This window comes from Diceros bicornis, chromosome 7, assembly GCF_020826845.1.
Source record: "Diceros bicornis minor isolate mBicDic1 chromosome 7, mDicBic1.mat.cur, whole genome shotgun sequence".
Taxonomy (NCBI): Eukaryota; Metazoa; Chordata; class Mammalia; order Perissodactyla; family Rhinocerotidae; genus Diceros; species Diceros bicornis.
In genome coordinates, this window is record NC_080746.1 from 40096539 (window position 1) to 40108879 (window position 12341).

The 12341-nt window shown below is 50.4% G+C and overlaps 1 long non-coding RNA gene across 1 annotated transcript in view; it reads left to right on the plus strand.

The window, feature by feature from the left end:
* Nucleotides 1–1310: 1310 nt before the first annotated feature.
* LOC131408541 (uncharacterized) overlaps nt 1311–12341 on the plus strand; it is a 62633-nt gene continuing 51602 nt past the window's right edge. Inside the window, exon 1 of the long non-coding RNA XR_009220781.1 lies at nt 1311–1404. This is a non-coding gene — a long non-coding RNA (uncharacterized LOC131408541). The remainder of the gene's footprint in view (nt 1405–12341) is intronic.

The following is a 12341-nucleotide window of genomic DNA, read 5'->3' on the forward strand; positions in this document are numbered from 1 at the left end:
CAAGGTGTAAAGAGAGGGGCAAGAAGAAAACAGAAAGAGGCAGTAGACTGCAGGGGCCTTCAAACTGTTCACTGCCTTTGCAATAAAATAAACACTTGTTAACGAAGAGATTGGGCACTGAAACCCAGGTGGAAAACCTGCAGGAGAGCCAGTTCTACAGCTCTTAAAAAAAATCAAGACCAGTTAATTCTTGGGGTTGGGCAGAGGAGGGACTGGAGAGGTCTTGCTCCCAGGGCTGGCCCTATTGGGCAGGTGACAATACCACACATACAAGAGTATTAAGGGTGTCCTGGGGAGAAACGTAGCCATTATTTTACATTTTGCCTGTAGTTTTTATTACCTACTAGACCAGTAATAATACTAACAATAGCTACCATTTAGATACTACAGTACACATGGGGTGGGGTAGGGGGGCTGTGCAAAGTGCTTTACACCCAGTGCATGATCTCAATGAATCTTCACAACAACCTTATGAAGTAAATTTTATTATTCTTAATTTATAGATGAGGTAACTGTGCCCAGGGAGATTAGCTTTCCCGGGATTTCCCAGCTTTTAAGTGGTAGATCTAAAACCTGTCTATTTGACTCAAAGCCCTGAATAACATTTAGCTGTGGGCCGTTTGCGTCTTTGTTGCTGGTCTGAGGTGGGGAATTGTGAATCCCGTGTTTTCATGCAAAGAAAGCTGCGCACGCATGTGTATGTGTGTGTGGGATATACAAAAAACAAGTCCAGGTCAGGATATCTGTCCACTTGAAGTTTAAAAGTCTACTTGGGTGGAGAGTGGCAAAAATCTCTCTCTACTCATTCATTCACTCTTTCGCTCCCTCAAGAAGTATTCATTGCGCACTTCGATAGTCCAGGCAGGGCGCTTAACCCAGCCCTAGGAGAGAGAATGGTGAACACCAGAGACGTGGTGTTTGCTCCCCTGATGTCCGATTTGACTATCTCCTGGGCGAGGCATTCAGAGAAGCAGGAAATGTATCAGCGCGGGGGAGGACTTCTGCACCGGCTGCGCGGGAGCGGGAGGAAGGGCGCTGAGCGGCTGGGTGGTCAGGGCAGCCTCCCCGGGGGCAGCAGCGGGTCCGGGGCTGGCCCGCGGAACCGTCTCGGAAGCTAGCGTGGGGGCCGGGCTGGCCGGGGGCAGGCGGAGAAGGGGGTGGCTGGGGCCGAGGCCCGGGCGGGGGCGGCCAGCCAGTTAGGGTTAGGGCGAGAGGATGCGGCTTCCCGGCGGCAGAGGGCGCCTGGCGCTGCGGTCCGGCTCGCCGGAGCCGCCCGCGCGGGCGCCGAGAGGAGAGGCGAGGCGAGGCGAGGCGGGGAGCGCGAGCGGCGGCGGCCACTGCCACGTATTCCCGGCAGTGGCGGCGGCGCGGGAGGCGCTGAGCGGCGCGGGCGCCCGCGGGCAGGTGGGCAGGGAGCGGCGCGGCTGGCGGGCGCGGGGACCCGGCAGCGGGCACCGGGCGGGGGCGCCGGCGGCGGGACAGCGCGGTTCCCGCCACGCCGGCTCCGCCTCCGCGCCGGGCTGACGGCCGAGGCCCGGGCGGCGAGCGGGTCCCGAGCGCAACTCGTGCCGGCGGGCGGGGGCCGAGGGGACGCGCGTCTGCCTGTCCGTCGCGGCTCCGGACACGGAATGCCCGCCGCTGCGGGGCCCGGGCCGCGGCCGAGAAAAGTTGGGGCGGACCGCGAGCCCGCGTGGGCCGGGCGGGAAGTGCAGGTGCCGGGCGGACTCCGGGGGTCGGAGGGACGCGGTGAGAGGGGGTCCCGGGCTGGAGGCGGGGCGGCCCGGAGGGCCCCGTTTGGGAAGGCGGGAGACGCGGGGACTCTGCGGGCGGGAGAAAGGGGTGCGCTCAGGAGCTTGGGCGGGAGTGGGCAAGTGTCCGGCCGGGGGCCCTGCGGGTGAGGAGGGAGGGAGGCAGGGAGGAGGGGAGGCTCGACCCCCGGGGGGCAATCCCTGGGGGCTGGGGGACCAGAAACGAGCCGGCGGCGGGGTAGAGCGATGGGGAGTGGGCTTTGCCTCCTCCCCGTCTCTTTCGGGGCAGACCCCAAGAGAGGGGCCAGGCTCAGAGATGGGGACACCTTTGTCGACTGAAGACCCTACGGGGAGTTCCTGTAAGGGGTGGGGGAGGGAGCTGAGCGTTGCTTCCTCTACCGCTTGGGTCAAGTACCGCCCCTCCCCATCTGCCCGATTCACCTCCCAGACTGCAGTGCTTTTGCCCTAGGGAAGTTGAGGAGGGACCCCTGAGTGGATGGGATGTTTAGGGATTCCAAGGTGAGTAGGATTGGATTGCATGAAATCATAACTGTCGCTGGGAGCTGTCTGAAAACATAACTCTGACCTCCTCCCACACCCACCCACCCCATTTCCTCTCCAGTCTGACAACGTCTGGATTCCCTAGGTTGGGCTAGCAGGTCCCCAGAGCCCGGCAGCACATCTGCTCACAGGGTCGTGGGTATCCTGAAGGGGTATAAGACGTGGCTCTTTATTCTCTGGCTGAGGTTGGTTATTTCAGAAACAAGTGGTTCTGGAGATGCTGGATGCTTCATTAGAACAACCTGTGTGGTGTCCCTCGACAATGGAGATGACTCATGTTGGCTTTTTTTTTTTCTTCAAATAAACTTTGTATTCAAGACACGAGTATGCCAGGTCATTTGCAGCAGTGATAGAGCTGGAGATGCACACTGTGGGCCTCCTGAGCCCTAGTTCTAGTCCTAGATATATTAGAAGGAGAAGGGATGAGTTACTCACCCTCTCTGGACCTCAGTTTCCTTATCTGTGAAATGGGGTATAAAGAGAGCTAGATAATCTGAGGGAGGCACGAGTATGTTTCTGAGGGAGACTGAATTCTTTTTCCTTGTGAGACTAGATCAGCTACACAAAATCAACCTCAGCCTGTTCTTATAAAGAAATTAGGATCCATTTAAAAGAAAACAGATAAGAAGCAAGAAAGTTTGCAAAAAGCAAAACAAAACGAAAAACTAATGATCATTGGCACTAGATTTACAATATGAATACTGTTCTCATGCAGGCAATTAGTGTACATGGCTGGCCACCTATCTTTACTATAAAATTGTTAAGTGGGCTTAAAAAAGATTATGTATATCTCATCTGTGGACCTGAATTTTTTCTTTTGTTGTAAACTTCAAGCGTGGAGTGATGCTCAGTTGAATTGGTCTTGGTGCAGCCTTGCTTGAAGACCATCCCCAGGATCTCTCATTGCCATAGCGCGATAGATATCCTTCTGTCTTACTGAAGCTGGGATCCTTGTACCACCACACTTCTGTCATCTTTTCCATTCTGGCTTGAGACGTGGTGAGCTGATTCCTGTTGCATCTGGCATTTCTGAACTTCCCAGGTTTCTTTTCAAGTGAGAGTAATTAATAGGCAAACAATGCATTAGATGCAGCACATTAAACATAGCTGGAGGTAATAATGTATCCACCGCACCCCTATTCCCCAGATGCCCTGGACAGCCTCTCACTAGAACTCCCAGGTCACCTGCTGGCCATCCCGTTTTGGATGTTGAAGGTCATCTAAGACTTGAAATGTTATGGCTGGGTCAAACAGCATATTAATGATCAAGCCATGATGCTTGAAAGAGAGGATTTTTTTATGTTTTATCATAACTGAATGCTCCTGTCCTTCTGTTCTCTTCCATTAGTAGTTTTCAAAATCCATGTTGGGTTTGACCACATCCTTTTCAGTAATCCTTTGTCATTTTCTTGGAAGCTGTAGTTAGTGGTTATCTCTGAGTTTGAGGTAGTGGTTAAATTATATCCTCTCCAACAAGTCAAGGCTTGACTAATTATGTTCAATCTTTAAAATGGCTGTAATATATAGACTTGTGTGTGTGTATGTGTGAGGGCTATTAAATTAATAGAAATCTTGATGCTAATAATAGTTACCTTTGAGCCCCTGCCGTCTGTCAGGCTCTGTGAGGTGAGAAAGCTCAGAAGGGGCACAACTCTGTAAGTGTTACGGCTGGCTTGCACAAGTTACTGGGCTTTGAAACCAATTATCTTTTTTGATTAGTAGAAAAGGAATTCTTAGCTATCCTACAGGGTTGTGATATTAAATGAGATAATGTATGTGAAAAGCAACATGTACACTATAAAGTGCCCTCCAACTCAGGACAGTGTTTTAACATAAGCGCTGGGAGCCACTGCAAGCTTGTAAGTCCGTGAGTCTTGGTGTCTGTGGGCCTGGAGGTACCTGGGCCCATCACCTGCCCGCTCTGAGTCTGGTTTCTGCATATGTCAAATCAGGATAATGTTATCTGCTTTATATTGAGTGAGTTATATCCGTGAATTGCAGTGGGTGCTCAGTAAAGGTTGGTGTCGACCCCTGTCTCTCCCCTCTTGCCTGCAGGCGCTCAGAATAATGGGATTAAGTCTTCCAGTAGGAATTGTTCTCAAGGGAAAAAGGCTTTTAAAGTACATTTTTGTACTTATGAATAATTCTTCGGGCTTTTGCCTTTCCGCTCCAGCCTCCGACGCACACAGTGAATATTCCAGGCCCTGCGGTCACCTAAAAGGAGGGAATTGAACAAAACGAGAAGCTGGAAGGGACAAGTCTTGGATAGGAAGTTGAAGATGGATGTAGCTAGTTTCCCTTTGTCCATTTTGTGCCCTTCTCTCCTTTTTTATTCATTTTGTTGGACAGGGTAAAGATACTGAGTCTGGGGGGTTTCTAGCTGGAAGGAGGCGTTGAAAGAACTATAGTGTAAGATGGGAGGGCAGGGCAGATGTGGGCTGGCAGGGAGATGGAGGAGTTGAATCTGACAGTAAAAGCTGGAAGTCTGGTGTGGGGGAAATCGCTGTTTGATGTAGGATTTGGCTAAATATGAGGCCAATTTCCGTCTAGTCCTATAAGGTTCTCTTGTGGGGCTTTGAAGTTTTTGTGCTCCAGGCAGATTTGACTGGTCGTGGTGGCATCATAAATGAGTTTCCATAGTAAGTTGTATGCTGTAAAGGAAATTAAATTCCAAGAGGGTGTTTGTTGTGACTGATGCCAGAATTTCTCTGGGAATTTTATTAAGATTCAGTCAGTCTATTAAAGTACTCCTTAGTTCTCTGAAGATATTAATTAAGAAATAGTTTTAAAAAAATAGAAGTGTCTCCTTTGTGAGCTTTTGAAATGTAATCTTCCTAAATCTCTGAAACAAATGAAGTCCAAAAAATCATAAAGCTATATATTTTAAAAGCATTTCCTCCCCAAAGTAATGTTTTCCTGCTCCCTCCTCTCACATTATTTTGATAATGAGTTAATTTTGGTTTCTTTCACATTTTGGTAGCTTAATTTTTGTGTTTATTAACCTTCATTTTTAGATCTCGAATGTGCCTTTTTTTCCCTTGGGTTGATTCTCATTCATTGATTATGAAGGGGTAGTACAGTGAGGTGGTGAAGAGCAGACTCAGGAGCCAGGTTGGGGACAGGTAGAGTCGTGATCATTTTGGGGGAGCTAGGCTCTCTGCAACTTGGATTTAATCCTCACGGCCGTTCTGGAGGTCAACCGTGTTATCCCCAACGCACGGATGAAGAAGTGGGCACACGACACGTGTGCATCCACATAGCCAGCAGGTGGTTAGTCTGAGTGTCCGCCGTGATCTGTGCAACTCCAAAACCTGTGCAGGCAGAGGCCTTGCATGGCCTGCCAGGAAAGGGGTGGGGCGGTGGGTGAGTTCACGATGGTGGACAGCCCCTCGAGGAGTTGAGACCACCCTCCCTTGAAGGGTGCAGTCTCAGTGGGGAGCCAGGCCATACACGAGTGAACTGGAGTTAGCAAGGGGAGATGGTTGGTCCTGGTGGCTAGTGTCTGCATGTCCCCGTCATAGGATGCACCATTGCCACATCAGGAATCTGTCGGTCTCACGCCCTCTTCCCTTGTCAGTTCCAGACTCCGTAATAAACTTGTTTGGGCTTCCGTTCTCCAGACTGCATAATACCCATGTCCTTCAGTTGGTTTGTTCATGCTTGGCTCAGGCCAGTTGATGGGGTTCCGACTTTATTTGGGCTGCGTCCTCATTGTAAGGAGGCCAACGGTTACTCTCTTTGGACTGCCTGCTTCCTGGTATCTGCAGTTACAAGTCTTCTCTGCGGTGAGTCACTGCAGAAGACTCAGCTCCCCCACTTTCTGCCTGATGGTCACCCCTTTCCTTTCAAGATGTGACCTCTTTTCCTTGTCCTAAGGGCGCCTCTCGATAGCCCCCTAGCTGTGGACTGTTAAAGTGCCCAGTGAGGTTGGTGCCCTATCAGGGTACCTGTTTTAGTGGGAGGGGAGCATTTTCCCCAGGGATGTTAGCTGTCATGCCTGCCTCTTGAACATTATGCTCTAAGCAAAGCCTCACTGTTGTTTTTCTTTTTGCTTCCTGTTTAGCTGCGTGTGTGTGTTTGTTTTAATTATCACTGGGAAGCAAAAATGATATTTATCAAATGTTTGAATCTACAGAAGTGCTACTGCTGGCAAGCAGAAAGAATAAATATATGTTTAGTTGGGATACCATTGACTTATTGCTCCCTTTTCCACATTGTTGCTGTTTTGTTGGCAGCACCATCTGATTTGCATAATGGTTCAGTTTGGATTTCAGCAGTGAGTGTGAAAAGATGCCTGGGCTGTTTGCCGGCGTGGAGGGACTCGAATGAGTGGGCTTCGGGGCTGCCAGTCTTGGCTCTCCCTGCCATCCCTGGAGCCTGGCACACGGTGCCTCTGTTGGGAATGTGGAGTTTGGCCAGGCCATTTCTTTGGCTTCACCTGGGAGTAGCTCTGCTGGTGACAGCAGGTGGCCTCCCCTCTGCTGAGGGAAAGGGGACTCTCTCTTAATCCTGGGATAGTGAGAGGGAGGAGAGTCTCAGAACAGTGAGTTTGGGAACGGGCCGGTTCAGGGTAGGACAGGTCTGCAGCTTCCACAGAGCTGTTAAAAAAGTTTTTCTCGCGTCGCACATTTCCCTTCTTTCCTCTTGATCCCGATCCAGTCTGTCTTCAGTGGCTTAGAAACTGAACTTTATCAGTCACTCTTGGCTGGAGTGTGGCACCAGAACTTGTTCAGATTGGTGCTGCGGTCTCACACCAGAACAAGAATCCATTTTTGACGGTGGTGGTGTTGCTTTTTAATCAGTTCAGTTGCTTTTTTCCTTAAATGATATAGGTAATACCTGAGTGTGTTATGCCCTTGCACCCCACCCTCCCACTCAAACTGTGTAGAAGTACGTAGCAGAAAATGCGAAGGCCCCCTTCACCAAGCACCCCTCCCTCATGCACCACCTCCCTGCTGGGTCCTCAGAAAGAACCAGTTTGAGCAGTGTTGATGCGTATCCTGAAACTGTCCATTGGCCTGTATAGACACAAATACATTGTTTTTTTTTTTTTTGGTAAGCGTAAGTCTAATTGCATCATACATATTGTTTCACTATTTTCTCTTATAATATATCTTGTAGATCTTGTCATGCATGTAGCTCTTCTTTTAATTTGTCTACTACATTTTATAGTATAGATATATCATAATTTATCTATCAGTCCCTTATAGATAGACAAACTAACACATCAGTTTTGCTATTGTATCTTCATACATACATATTGTTATGTGCATATGCATGTGTTTCTCTAGGAGTGAAATTGGTGTGTCAAAGGCTCTACACATTTAAACTGTTACAGCAGTGTGCCCTCAGGGCTGTCCTGGTTTAAACTACCAGTAGTGGATGAGGCTGCCCATTTCCCCATGGGCTGGAAAGAAATGGATAGTGTTTAGTAGGCATTTCATCGATTACTGGTGAGGCTCTGAGACTTGTCATTTGGCTTCTGGATCTTAGCGGGCAGGCCTGCTGTATCCATGGAGGCTAAGGGAGCTGAGCCTCAAGGACCAAGGCTCTGCTCAGGGTGGTGTGAGCGTCCTGCCGCCAGGGGTAGCAACGTGGCACTGGAAGCAAGCGCTCCTGGTTTCACATTCTCTCCACTTTCCGCAGAGGCTGGATACTGTAATAGAACACTTTAATTTTGGTGTAACCTGCCAGAGTATTTCTGAACCTCTCCCCTGAGGAAGGAAGCGTGTGTAAGTAGCACATTGAGACTAGTCTGTTCTGCATTGCCAAGGCAGGGATTTGAGACAGGGGAGCCGAACTGGGAGAACATTTAAAGATTGCATCCCGGAAAATCAGACCCTCTTGCTTCTGGAATAGCCTCCGTGAAGGTGGTAAAGCGAGATTCTGTGCGAGGTAGGTCTTTTCTTCCAGCGGTGTGGTGATCGGTCCTTGTCTCTCCTGGGTTGTTGTGGGAATGTTGTGACTGTTTGTGCTTTAGCAGGGTGTGCTGGGGAGAAGCCATGGTTTCTTAGAAGGTGTTCCAGGAGCCTAAACTGCTAGAGGAGGCGTCTGGAGGCCCTCACAAATAGGCTCACCCTGGGCCATCCCTGCAGACTGAGCTGCCCAGTGGGTTTTGGAAAGCTCTGGCTTACTGGACAACATTGTCCTTTAATGGCTGCTCAAAGGGGGCCAGAGAGAAGGAGTGATGGAGGAGGCAGCCTGGGGTGGTGAAGAGACTCTAGGGTCAGGCCAGGCTGGGTTCTGGCTCCCACTCAACCCCTCATGGCTGTGGGACTTAAGCAAAGTTATTTTATCTCCGTGAGCCTCAGTTTCCTCATCTGTAAACCAAGAATAATATTAGTACCTATCTGACAGGGTTGTGAGGATTAAGAGAGTAATGTTTAAAGCTCTCGGCACATTACCTAGTAAGGATCAGTCATTGTAAGTAACTATGGCTCTTAGTTGTGTTCTCCTTTCCTTAATAAATGTGTTTAAATGCATGAATGCAGGTTACATTTGCTAAACATAAAAATGCACATAATCTAGTAATGTGTTAAAGAGAGGAGGCTAGGAAATTGGTAGCTACTAGAGGCAGGTTCAGATCAGTTGGGGTTCCGGGGGTAAAGCAGGGATGGAGGGGGAAGTCTGGTGGGGAGCCTCCTGGGGGCAGGAGAGCAAATCTGATGTTCTCTCCTTACACCAGACTCCTGCTGTGAAACATCAAGTCTCCCAATGCAGAGGCCTTTCCCTTTCCTAGATACTTGTCTCTTTCTTGTTTCTGTCTCTACCTATCTCTAGATACCTGGTCTTGAGGAGGTGGAGCGAGACCCTGCGAGGTGAAGGGCCTGCCCACGCCACAGCTGGCCGGTACAGAGCGGAGATGGGGTCCAGGTCTCCTTGCCCTGGGGGGTTGAGGCTCTTTCCCCTCTTCTCCACACTGCCACCAGCTGCCCGTTTCCAGATGCAGGAAAAGAGAGCTACACGGTGTTAGGTGCTTTGCAAACATCTGCCATTTGCTCCTTCTGAGGCCCTTGTGAGATGAGGTCACTGAGGTACAGAGACATAAAGTCAGCTATAGCCCAAGGCGAGGCAGCGCTGGGACTCAGACTCTGGTCAGCCTGGCTCCAAAGCTCCTGCTTTTACCTTCTACCTTGTTACGTTCCTAAAAGTGCTGGCCCCAGGTTGATGTCTGTGCTGGTTTCATACCCCGATCACCTGTAACTGCATCACTCAGAGAGTGATGTCCACGTGTGTGTGTGTGTGCATGTGTGTTCGTGTATGACAGCAAGTTCATTTGAAGTCCCTAATTTGTTTGCTGATGGTTCACCAAACTGGAGGTCTGAGACCTGCAGGTTGAGCGTGGAGAAGGCTGCACCCAAGATCTGCAAAGCAGCCCAGGTCGCTGAGGTGCAGATGGGGAAAAGGAAACCGTGCTCTTGGGAGCTGAGCTTGGTGGGTGAGCTTGTCGCCTGTGGGCCTGGGAGGAGCAGGGCCACCCAGCAAGGACGCAGGCAGGACCTGGGCAGACTGCATGGTCTGCAGAGCGCCAGAGGCAGAGGCCTGTGACGTTAAGTCCAGATAATATGTGTGAAAATTAACTATGCAAACGAGATAATAGTGGCCTGAGGTACGAGAGAGATTTCATAGTACGCGGAAAGTGCCAAATGTACTGCCCTAAGTGTAAGTCGGCCGAACAGAGAATTCACCTTGGCTCCAGAGGTCTGAGCAGGCTTCTCAGAAGCAGCGCGGATTACAACAGGCCTTGCCTGCCCCTTGGAGAGTGGGCAGATTTGGCTTCTAATACATCCTTCAGTTTGCAGGTGAGGACTCTGAGACCCAGGGTGAGCTACCTGGTTCAGGGTTAAGGCCCTAGTCGGGGGAGAGCCTGTCCTTCCTGTCTCTCCACCCACAGATGTGGTTAGTGATTACTGCATGTAGCAGCTGTCCTGAGGGCTAGCGTGGCACTTAGCACTTGGAGGAGCTCAGTATTATTGATCAAGTGAATGAACAAGGTCCCAGTTCTTATGTCTCTGAACAAGGTTAGAACATTAGCTTCTCAATTTTGCCCTCTGTAGGACGGGTATAGCACCCCGGCCTCCCTTCTAAGCTCATCTTCATTCACTCACAGTTCTTTCAGCAAATATTTATTGAGTGCCTACTGGGTACCAGACACAGTTCTATGCTTTGGGCATTTTGCACTGAACAAAAGAAGCTGAAATCCTGTTCTTCTGGAGTTTATTTTGTAGTGAGGGGCAACAGACAATAAATGATTACAATTCATGGTATGTGTATTGGTATCCTTGGACTGCTGTAACGAAGGACCACAAAGTGGATGGCTTAAGCAACAGAAATGTATTCTCTCAAGGTCTGGAGGCTCTGAGGGAGCCTCTGTCCCGTGCTTCTTTCCTGGCTTCTGGTGGTTGCAGGCAGTCCTTGGTGTTCTTTGCTTGTGGCAGCACAGCTCTGCTCTCTGCCTCTGCCATCGCACAGCCTCCTCCCTGTGCTATGTCTCTTGTTTTCTTGTAAGGACACCAGTCATTGGATTAGGGTGCCCTCTACTCCAGTGCGTCCTCATCTTCACTAATTATATCTGCAAAGGCCCTGTCTCCAAATGAGGTCACATTCTGAGGTTCCAGGTGGACATGGATTTTTGGGGGACACTGTTCAACTCAGAGCAGTATGTGAGGTAATGATGATTGCTGAGAAGCAAGGGGAGTACCAGGGGCAGAGGGGGTGGTGGTGAGGTGCTGACAGGTGATAAGGCAGGCCTTGCTGGGAGGGTAGTGTTTGAGCTTGGATCTGGAGGAGGGGCCGGGAAGAGCTGATGTGTGGAGGGAGAGCAACCCAGGCAGAGGGGACAGTGAGTGCAGAGGCCTTGAGGTGGGCGGGTACACCTGCTGGGATGGCAGGTGTGTGTGTGTGTGTGTGTGTGTGTGTGTGTGTGTGTGTGAGAGAGAGAGAGAGAGAGAGATCACAAGGACCCGAGGTCCGAGAGCTATGTGAGAGAATCAAGGATCAAGTAGGTCCCTGCCAGTCTTTGTGGGGAGTTGGGCCTTTTGCTCTAGTGAGATGGGAGCCGTTATGGTGGTGGTGAGCATAGATGGCCATGAGCACCAATGAAAGCAGGGTAGGCATGGACCAGTTCATCTAGGATTTTTTCCAAGTTCAGATGGCCATTGCTGCGCTCTGTGCGTGTGCCTAGATATTTTGCAGCAACTGTTTCTCTGCAGTTTCTTCTTTAAATGTTAGTGCTCTGTTGACCCTTGATCCACCGCCCTTTCCTGTCTGTTCTCTCTCCTTCAAGAAGCCTTTTCACCCACCCACCTCCCCACACTTAAACCACAAGCATGAGGAAGAGAGAGTAGACAGACAAGGCTGGGGGTGGCTGGGACCACCAGGGAACTCAGTGTGTGTGGCAGCCCTGCTGTTAGCTCTTCTCCTCCCCTAAGCCCTGGGCCTGCCTGCTGAACACTACGCCCATGGGTAAGGTGTTTATCCCCCAGCAGATTTAGAAAATGCTGAGGTCAGTGTGTGAGCTCAGTGTATTCAGCAACCCGGATCCTTCCATGGATAAAGTCGCTATGCTGTGAAAAGAGTCGAGTCAGCTCCCTTGGGCAGGGAGCTGCATTTGGTCTTGAAAATACAGGGCAGGGAGGGATGTCCAAAAGTACCTGTGGAGAGACCCAGTGAACTGTTGTGGGGTCAGTGTACACGGCCCCAGGGCCCTCTCCAGCATCCACTTTGTAGCTGGCCTCCAAAGTTCTGCACATTTGTTGTTCTTACTGCCGTGAAAACACTTAGGCCTGCGATCTGAGTGTCAGTCATTGAAAAGAGGAAGGAGCTCCAGTTGGTGCTGTGCTCTCAGCAGGGCTGGCCTGATGGTCTGAGGCCTGGGCCAGTTCGTTTTGCACAGTTGCTGGGGGAATCATAACTTCGGATTCCTTGGCGTCAGAGCTGAAGGGAAATCTCCTTATCTGGCTGACATTTAATTTCCTCTTTGGGCCGCAAAAGGAAAGGGCCTGGCACGTTTGTGATTAGGGCTCCAGAGCA